Here is a 9,439-nt window from a genome sequence, read left to right as displayed (position 1 = left end):
AATAATTAGAAGATGAAGGATTTTGGGTGAAATCTACTAACCTATTTCATTTCTTTCATGGCTGGACCTGACTCCTTAAGGTCTAGGTCTGAGGCTGAATCCTTCCAAAATTATGGAGAAGTTTTTATATTGATTACATTCCATTTTATTTACATTTTTACTTAAATTATGGCAGTCTGGTAAATGTTAGAAATGACCCAGAATTGGCACCTTGATCTCTTTGCACTTCAAATTGCAGAATCCGATTTTAACTCCAACCCATTTCTAGGCAATTGGCTAATCAACAAAAGCTAATAAAGCAGTTTCTTGCAATAATTGCCATGCGGGAGGAGGGGAGAAGGGAAAAATGTGGTTATACTGAAAGCAGCATCTGTTCTATCATACACTTAGAAAAAATTCCAAGGCAGAAGAAGCTTAGAGCTTGTTTATGAGGGCAAGTACCATCCGTGAATACAAATATAGTGCCATATATAGTGCATTTGCCAGTTTGCCAAAGGCAACAAAATCCTTCAGCAATCTCTGACCTGGAAACCTATCAGGAATTCACAAATCAGGCAAAATAAACAGTAAAAAATAAATAGTGATTATTGCCCTGGAATTTCATTCTTTTGATCATCCTCTTATTGCCAATAGCTAGACATCCTAAATATTTCACACCTTGAAAGCTAGTTCTCCAGACAGGGAATACTTTGGAGTTCACAGAGAATGCCTATGTGCAGTGATGCCTGAGGCAACCAAGGTTTAATTCCATCTGTCAGTGTTGAATAGAATTTATCACAGGTGGTTGGACTAAGGGGTTTACCAAATATACTGTCTCCACATTGGAAAATGTACTGAGATGGTACGTGCTTAATGTCTGATCTGTTCGAGAAATTTAACTAATTCTTTCAGAGTCTGATCTTGACGCTGTCTCTGAACCTTCATAGCCTAAGAGAGGTTCCAGTGCGCTTATGGGACTGAAGAATACTCAGCCTGTATTGGCAAACTTCAGCTTCCCTAATGTAAATCAGTGACAAGTCCCATCCCATTAGCAAACACCAGGTCATGCTTACTGTTGACTTGCCTTATAAGAATAGAACCAAAGTATCTGATCTCAAAATATTTGTCCACATGAGATGAATGACAAGGCCACTTTTGCCCCAGCAAATAAATGTGTCTTCAGAGGTTTTAGAACATCATCTAATTTTCTACTCAAGGAACTGAAGTTATCCTGAAGCTAGTGGGGGACCTCCAGTCATAGTACTTATGAATGGACACCAAGGCCGTGTCCACACAAGCATGTATGTTTGTTTCCCAGGGACAAAAAGCAGCAGCACACCTTGTGTCCTTGTGCCACTGCTAGTCGTGCCTGGGGAATGCCTTGTTGTGCCTGCGCAGGTTACCCCAGGTGGGGTAGGCACTGGACTGGCCCCCACAGCCCTACCTGGGGTCCTGGGGGCCTCCTGGGTTTCAGCAGCAGTGATCCTGCTGCTCAAAGCCTGGCCAACAGCTGGAGTGTGGCTCCAGCCAGCCAGGCTCTGGTTTTGGGTGGCATTTCCTGTCCCCATGTGTGCCGCCCCACTTCTTTTGTTTGTTTGTTTTGTTTTTTGACCCAGGGATCTCCCACGATCAAAAAAGAAAAAGCCCTGTGCTGCTCCCTTGCAGCACGGAGAATGCCTGAATGTGCAGTATGTGGCACTGCAGACATGTCTGCAGTGCCACATACCAGCCATGTTCATCTGGATGAGGCTCGTGGCCGTGTCCAGAGATGCAGGGGTGTGTGCTTGCGGCACAAAGAGTAGCGGCACTACTTTGTACCTCAGTACACCCCCCTACACGTGCGCTTTGGTGTGGGCCACATTGTCCCGCTTTGGGCAAACTGCCCTTGCCCAGCTTCTCCTGGCTTCTGGTGTGCTGGAGCAGCAGGGGCACAAATGGAGCAGTAGAGACATCTGGATGGCAGCCAGAGCGTCTGACTGGAGGACCAAGCCTGTTTGTTCCAGCACATGTACTTTTCCTGTGCTCTGTGCTGGTTTTTTTTCTGGCACTTTTTTTAGCTACCAGAAAATCCTGGTAGCTAATTTTGCCCTGGTGCTGCAAATTCGCAACATGTGGCACATTTTAATGCTCCACATGTGAGGTTTGTGGCACCACAAACTGCACGTGTCTGGGTGCGGCCCATGGGTCCAACTCCTCCAGTAGTTTACACTATGGACTTGCTTCCTGATACACAATAGCCTATCCTGGAGAAAGTACTGTGGCAATGGCTCTCCTCACGCACTTGTGAAAGGCTAATGACAGCACTACCTTACTGTGGCGCTTGTATATGCTTCAGCTGTAGCTGGCCCATCCCCATGCCCCTTTAGAGGGGCATGTGTGTCTGTGCATGTATATAGGCAAGGCAAAACTTCATCCTTCAAAAAACTTGTGTCTTCATCCAGGGCCAACCACAGTATAAACCCAAGTTTAACTAGAGACAAAAGCAGTCCTTGCTAAACTAAGGCGGAAGACAGAAGATGGAGCCTTACCAAACCCCTTAGATTCAAACACTTTTGAACATTTTACAGTTCAGATTTACAAGTGAATTTTGTGTGTTGAGGCTTGGACCCATCTCTGAGAGCCTGGAAAACTATGCTTTGTACATATTTCTGAGGTCCAGAGCACAAACTGAAAGAAGCTCTGTAAGAAGGTTCATAGATGCTAGGGTCAGAAGGGGCCTCAACAGATCATCGAGTCCAACCCGCTGCCTAGGCAGGAAAGAGCGCTGGGGTCCGATGACCCCAGCCAGATTCCTGTCCAGCCTTCTCTTAAAGACCCCCAAGGTTTGAGTTTTCAGGTCCCCCAAAACTGAAAGACAACAGCTCACACTCCAATAAAACGCAGAAGGATACCTGCAGAACGACTGGAAACTTGCAAACTTCAGAAGAGTAAAAAAAGACATATATAGACGAAAGGAAAAAAAATAATTTGGGTGTGTTGTTTTGTTTTCAGACTATAAGCACCTTGAGATGTAGACTGTATCAGCTGCTATGTTAATAAACTGCCCAACTCAATGGATTAGAGCTGCCATTTAAAGTCTCTACCATGAGAGAAATGTCTTAACAGTTTAGCTCTGGTACAGGGAAGACTGGTTCTCTGAAACACATTTGTGAAGGACTTCGTTTTACCTTCAGCAGATGTGAGGGTGTCCATCAGGAAGAAACCACATATGTTCTGGGATTCTGGGCCATGCCTCAAAACACAAACAAAGAAACAAAAATCTGAGCAGAAAAGTACCCAGTGAAAACCTTGCACCAGACAGTTTTAGTAATGAGTAAATTGAGGCCTTATTCCTTCTCAGCACTTGAGTCATCAGACCAATTCCTATAGAAATCAGTCAGTTTTAGTTGAATGTCCTGAATGTATAAAGCTATGACATTAATACATGTGGCTAGTTATTTACTAGATAAGAACATAAGAATTGCCATTTACTGGGTCAGACCAGAGGTCCAGCTTGCTTTCTGCAGAGAGGTGGTATCATTTAAGGGCAAAATCATGTCTGGCCATGGCAAGCACAGAGGCAAGGTCCAGGCTAAGGCCAAGTCTAGGTCTTCCACGGCAGGGCTGCAGTTCTCTGTAGGCCATGTGCACCATCTGCTTCACAATAGCAATTATGCTGAGTGAGTGGGAGCTGAGGCACCAGTCTATTTGGCTGCAGTGGACTACCTGAAATCCTGGGATTGGCTGGGAATGCTGCCTGGGACAACAAGAATTGCATCATTCCCTGCCACTTCCAGCTGGTGGTCTGCAATGATAAGGAGATGAACAAGCTGCTGGGAGGAGTCACCATTGCTAAGGGCAGGGTCCTACCCAACATCCAGGCAGTGTTCCTGCGTAAGAAAACCAAGATCTCTGTGGATTTGGACCTAGAGTTGGAAACATTCATAATACAACACCTCCCTGCCTCTGCAACCCCCTCCCCCATCCTGTGTGGCAGAGGGGGGATACTGAAAGGGAGAGTGAACTGGGTCTGACCAGAGTTTTTTCCACTCTTCCTCTTCAGCATTTAAGATCTAGGAAGTTCTGATTCAGACAATGTATCCCTAACTCTGGTGCTCAATAGCTACCGATGCCCCTTTCCTCCAAGAATTTGACCAATTCCTTTTTGAATCTGGCTAAAGCATCAGTTTCCACTACATCTGGTGACAACAAGTTTCACACTTTAGTTGTACGCTAAACAGCACTGGCCTCAACACAGATCCCTGCTGCTTACTTCTTTCCATCCTGAAAACTGACCATTTATACTCACTCTATGTATTCTATCAGTAAGCCAATTTCTAATTCATGAATTGACATTCTCTGTAATCCCATGACTACCTAATTTAGTTAAGAGCCTTTGTTGGAAGACCTTGTCAAAGGCTTTTCCAAAGTCCAAATATGTGTGTCAACTAGATCACCCCAAAACACCTACTTATTCACACCCTCAAAGAACTTTACTAGGTTGGTGAGGCATGATTTCCTTTTGACAAAGCCATATTGATTCCTCCCCAGTAAATCACGTTCATCCATGTGCTGAACAATTATTTTTTTATTATTATTGTTCTACCAAATTTTACTGTGTTTACACTACTGTGTTTGCTGTGTAAGTTATTACACTTTTGCTTGTTATGACATGGCATATTGGTGCCTCCTGGCTTCATGTCAAATACAGATAGTCAGAAAGAAGTCACAAAATCATGTACAAGTAGAAGGAAATGTGGAAAGGCTGAGCCAATAAAGCCCAGGTCTAACACATCCTTAAGACACTACAAAAGGCACCCTTTAAAAAAAGATGAAGTATAAAGAAGCTTGATAAATAGTATTATTTGATATTTTGTGCTATATGACCATTAGACAAGATGTCCTAACGGCATAATAGTTTGAATATATTGTTAGATATATCAGGTGTTTTGCTCTGCCTAGATTTTGGTGAGCTTTGAGTTCACTATCTTAAAACTATTTAACAAGATTTTGCTTTATTTAAAAGTAATTGTTTCATTGTTCACATTTTTACATGCAAAAAAATCCCTATTTTTTATGTTTTTAATGCTGTGGTATGTGAAGGGAGGGAATGGGGGTCTGTTTCCCTGTTGCAAAGAGATGATTAACTCCTATGTGCTCTTTGGTTGTAATCTAAAGCACTTAAATACTACAGATACTTTATTGTCTACTCCATCACTCTGTTTGACACTGCTGTGCTCCTCAGCTGAGCTCTGCTCTGGTGTGTTGGCTGAGTGGCACTTTGCTCATTCTTTACTGGGTGCTGCCGAAGTGCATTTTCCCTTTGTGTACCAAGCAGAGCCACTATCATAAAAGAGAAAACACCTTTTAAGTAATTTGTGTTTATACAATAAAGGGTGCCCTTCAGAGGTCAGGAACACCTCTGGATCAAGTGCCTGTAAATAAGGGCATTGCTGTGCGCTTAAATGGAGAATTGTTAGATAATTTTTCCTATTGTCAGCAAGAGCCCCCCCGCATCTTCCCAAGCTAGGAAAATAAGGAGAGTTTTATTCAATGGGGAGTGACTGACATGTTTTCAAAGTAATGCACAGGGAATTCAGCTGAGGAACTTCTACTGATCTGGAAAATTTGCTTAATTTTAACTATTTTATTATCCTGTCTTTTTTTTTCCCTTAATTACAGAAATATTCCCTTCTGAAGCAAAATCAAACCATATGCTTAACAGGTCCAATCAAATGATTTTAACCCTCATGCAACACCAGTAACTTAATTGGAATGATTCACTTACTTTATTCACACGTTGTGGTTAAGTTATTAATAACCTTATAATTATTGTACTTTATATAGCACCTTTCATTCAAAGATAAAATGTTCCTTACAAAGTCTCTTGATCTCTGTGCCTTCCCTAAGTCAGCTGGTGATGATGATTATATACAGTGTATGTTCCCTCAGTTCTGACTTCTACATTCTGAGATTTGAAGAACACCTTCCCTAGGTACCATGGGTGGGTGAGATGCTATTATAGGGAGATGCATTTCCATGCAATTTTTGGAAACGTGATCAGGCTGAGTAAAGGACCTCGGAATTTGGTTCAAGAAGTATCTCTTCTTCAAACCATAAACCATTTTTGCGTATATGTCAGGAAAATTTACCAACCCAACCTCAAAATTTGTACTGCTGCCATTAGTTGTATACTGATTAATGATGCATTACCACTTTAGAAGAAGCATAAAAGCTACAGATTATACTAAACTGGGAGGAGTCACAAATATCCATATGCTTGAGAGGTGGGACAAAGAGGTTGAAAAAGATTAGAAACTTGGGAAACAATAATATTAATTACTTTGGGGGAAAATTAGACTAATACAGATCAGGAAAAATAATCCAAATCACTGCTTCTGAGAGGCAGTGGGGAAAAAACCTAGAGAACTTGGCTTGCTGAAAGAAATTTTAAGTGGGAACAAATCAGATCAAGTTTGTCATGTAAAGGGACAGTGACATTTGCATAAACTCAATTTGCAAGCCCCTCCAATTTTTATAAATTATGGATCAGGCAAATTACCCTTCCTTCCTACATGCTAGTAGTTCTGATGTAACTGCATCTGGAATGATGTCTCACTTTGGTCACCTCATCACAAAAAGAAGGGCAAGGTGGGTGCTCAGGAAAAACGGCAACAAACTACTGGCAAGCTGGAGGGATTGTCACAGAGAAAGGTTCATGTGCAGCTTGGCTAAGAGATGACTAAGCAGGAAATGTAAAAATAGACTATATGTTTTTGAAGGGTGTAAACATCTAAGTATGAAGGCAAAGTATAAAGAAGAAGTAATACAGTAATTAGGTGCAATTAAAATAAGAGGATTTTTTGCATCTACTACAAAACTGGATTCAGTTCCCAAAAAGACCTTTGTGAACACTGGTTTGGTGGTGTTCCTATGGACATTGATTGACCTGGTTAAATTGCTCGGTGTTTGGCATAATTACTAGTATACGTTCAAGATCAACCCAGGAATAGGAGGAGGATGTACATTACTGGTAAGGATGGAAGTGCCTTGGTTTAGCTGTTTGAAGAAAATTGCACAGCACCTGCCCGTTATGTCTCTTTTAGTCTTTTTCGTGAAAGCTAAACTTAGCCCCAGACTTGAAAAGACGATGAATGGTCTTGAAACTTGGTCTATCTGCTAGCCTTGGTCCTTAGCTTCTCTTCCTCTATATTGGATGTTTCTCTAAGGAGAAGAGAGACCCCTGGTGGTAAGAAATAACAAATGTGCATTCTTCGCTTTCTCAGAGTACTTGTGCAAGGGTATTTCTAACATATTGTCCCTAAGTGTTCTAGTCTGACGTTACATTTTACTTGCTCTCTCTCTTTCTCTCTCAAAGTGTTCAGTTTCTGAGGTTAAGAGACTGCATGCATGAAGACTCAAATTTGTTCAAGGATAGAGGACAAGCCTTTACTAATTTTGAATCACAAGCTCACTGCTTTTCTTCCTAATTCTTTGCCTTACTGGAAAGTTCATTAATACTCTATAGAGGAAAGAGACTAACAGATAGAACAATGGCATGCACCCCAGCAACCTAGAAGGGCTCCAAAAAAGTACAGATAAGCTAAAAAAACAACTCAAGAGCACTCCCCAACATGTGGGAATGTGTGTTCCCCGGGGACAACTAGCAGCGGCACGTAAGTGCTCTGGCATGCAACAAGTTGCCCCAGGCAGGATAGGGCAGGTTGGCCCCAGCAGTCTTACCTGGGGCTCTGGGGGGCTCCAGCGGCAGCTGTCCGGGTGCACGGAGCCTGGCCAGCAGCTGGAGTGTGGTTCTGGCCAGCCAGGGTCTGGTTTTGGGTGGCACATACTGTCTCCTCGTGTGCCACCCTGATTTTTTCTGGTGCAGGTTTTTTTGACACAAATTAGCAGCATGGAGAATGCCTGCATATGCAGCGCGTGCAGTTTGTGGCACTGCAGACAGGCCTGCAAACCCACGTGCACACTCGTCTGGACACACCCCAAGAGGCACAAGCTCTACATACAAGAGGAAAAAACTTATTTTTAGGTAAACCTGAGGTAAAATCAAAAGCATCTAAGCCTTATTTTCAAAAGAGACTAATGAGAAGGGATCCTGGTTTTCTCTGATTAAAAAAAAAATCCCCAATTTTCAGTTTTAAAAAAGTAATCCAAAATCCACATTTTCCCAGTAATGAAATGGAACACCACTATATATACATCTATATATTAGTGGTGTTTCATTTTAATAATGGAAAAATTTGGGGGTACTTTTTGACTTTGAATATTGGGGAAGTTTTCTTTTATCAGAGAAAACCAGGATCCCTGCTCATTAGCTTAAATGTCATTGAGAGTAACTGCTGCTTAGGTTTCCAAATGGCTAAAAGTCACTTTGAAAATGATACTTAGATTCTTAAATCACTGAGGTGATTATCAAAATTTTACCCTGAGAACTTTCCCCTTAGAAAACATCAGCAGTGTAGGGGAAAATCGGGCAACATGTTGTTTTTGTCTTTTTAAGTCAATCTGAGCAAAAATGTGAGGTGTTAGGAGTGTATAGGCCAGTACATGGGAAATGAACATTTCTGTGCTCGAGGAGTTAATTATTTTGCTTGTATGGCAGAATTACCTGTATTTTTTTTTCCAGAAGGCCATCAAAATTCATTTTTTAGTTAACTGCTATGGAAGCTTATAAGGGAAATATGCCTTTGATGTCCAAGCAAGCCACTTCCAAATCATCATCTTGTTCCAGGGAGAAAGAATATTAAGGCAAAATGGCAATTAGGAAATGGAGACCCAGCCCCTCTGTTGTGGTCAGTCTTTGTAGGTATATGGACTTCAGTGGCATTGCACTGATTTACTTAAGCTGAGAACATAGCCCCAAAGATTATGAAAGAAAACCTTCAAAAGTCAGCATCTATTTTTACTAAATGGTAATCATAAGGGCCAAAAGGGGAGCACATAAAAAGTGGAAACAGGGAGAGATCACCAAAGACGAATATACCTCCTCTGCTCACGCTTGTAGGGAGGCAGTTAGACGGGCCAAAGCTACCATGTAGCTGAGGATGGCATCCCAAGTAAAGGACAACAAGAAATTGTTTTTTAGATATATAGGGAGTAAAAGGAAGGCCCAGGGTGGAATAGGACCCCTGCTAAATGGGCAGAAGCAATTGGTGACGGACAGAGGGGACAAGGCTGAACTCCTCAACGAGTTCTTTGCCTCAGTGTTCCTAAGCGAGGGGCATGACAAATCTCACACTGGGGTTGTAGAGAGGCAGCAGCAAGGCGTCAGACTACCAAGCGTAGACCCTGAGATGGTGCAGAGTCACTTGGAAGAACTGGATGCCTTTAAGTCGGCAGGCCCGGATGAGCTCCATCCGAGGGTACTGAAGACACTGGCCGACATCATAGCAGAGCCACTGGCGGGAATATTTGAACGCTCGTGGCGCACGGGCCAAGTCCCAGAGGACTGGAAAAGGGCCAA

The 9,439-nt window shown here is 42.5% G+C and overlaps 1 pseudogene; it reads left to right on the top strand.

Annotated features, from left to right (window-relative positions):
* Positions 1-3,513: 3,513 nt before the first annotated feature.
* LOC102371386 lies at positions 3,514-6,693 on the top strand (annotated as a pseudogene).
* The last annotated feature ends 2,746 nt before the right edge of the window (positions 6,694-9,439 follow it).

This window comes from Alligator sinensis, unplaced genomic scaffold (assembly GCF_000455745.1).
Source record: "Alligator sinensis unplaced genomic scaffold, ASM45574v1 scaffold308_1, whole genome shotgun sequence".
In the NCBI taxonomy this organism is placed as follows: domain Eukaryota; kingdom Metazoa; phylum Chordata; order Crocodylia; family Alligatoridae; genus Alligator; species Alligator sinensis.
The sequence above is the reverse complement of the archived record's forward strand: the minus strand, read 5'-3'. Positions and strand labels throughout refer to the sequence as shown.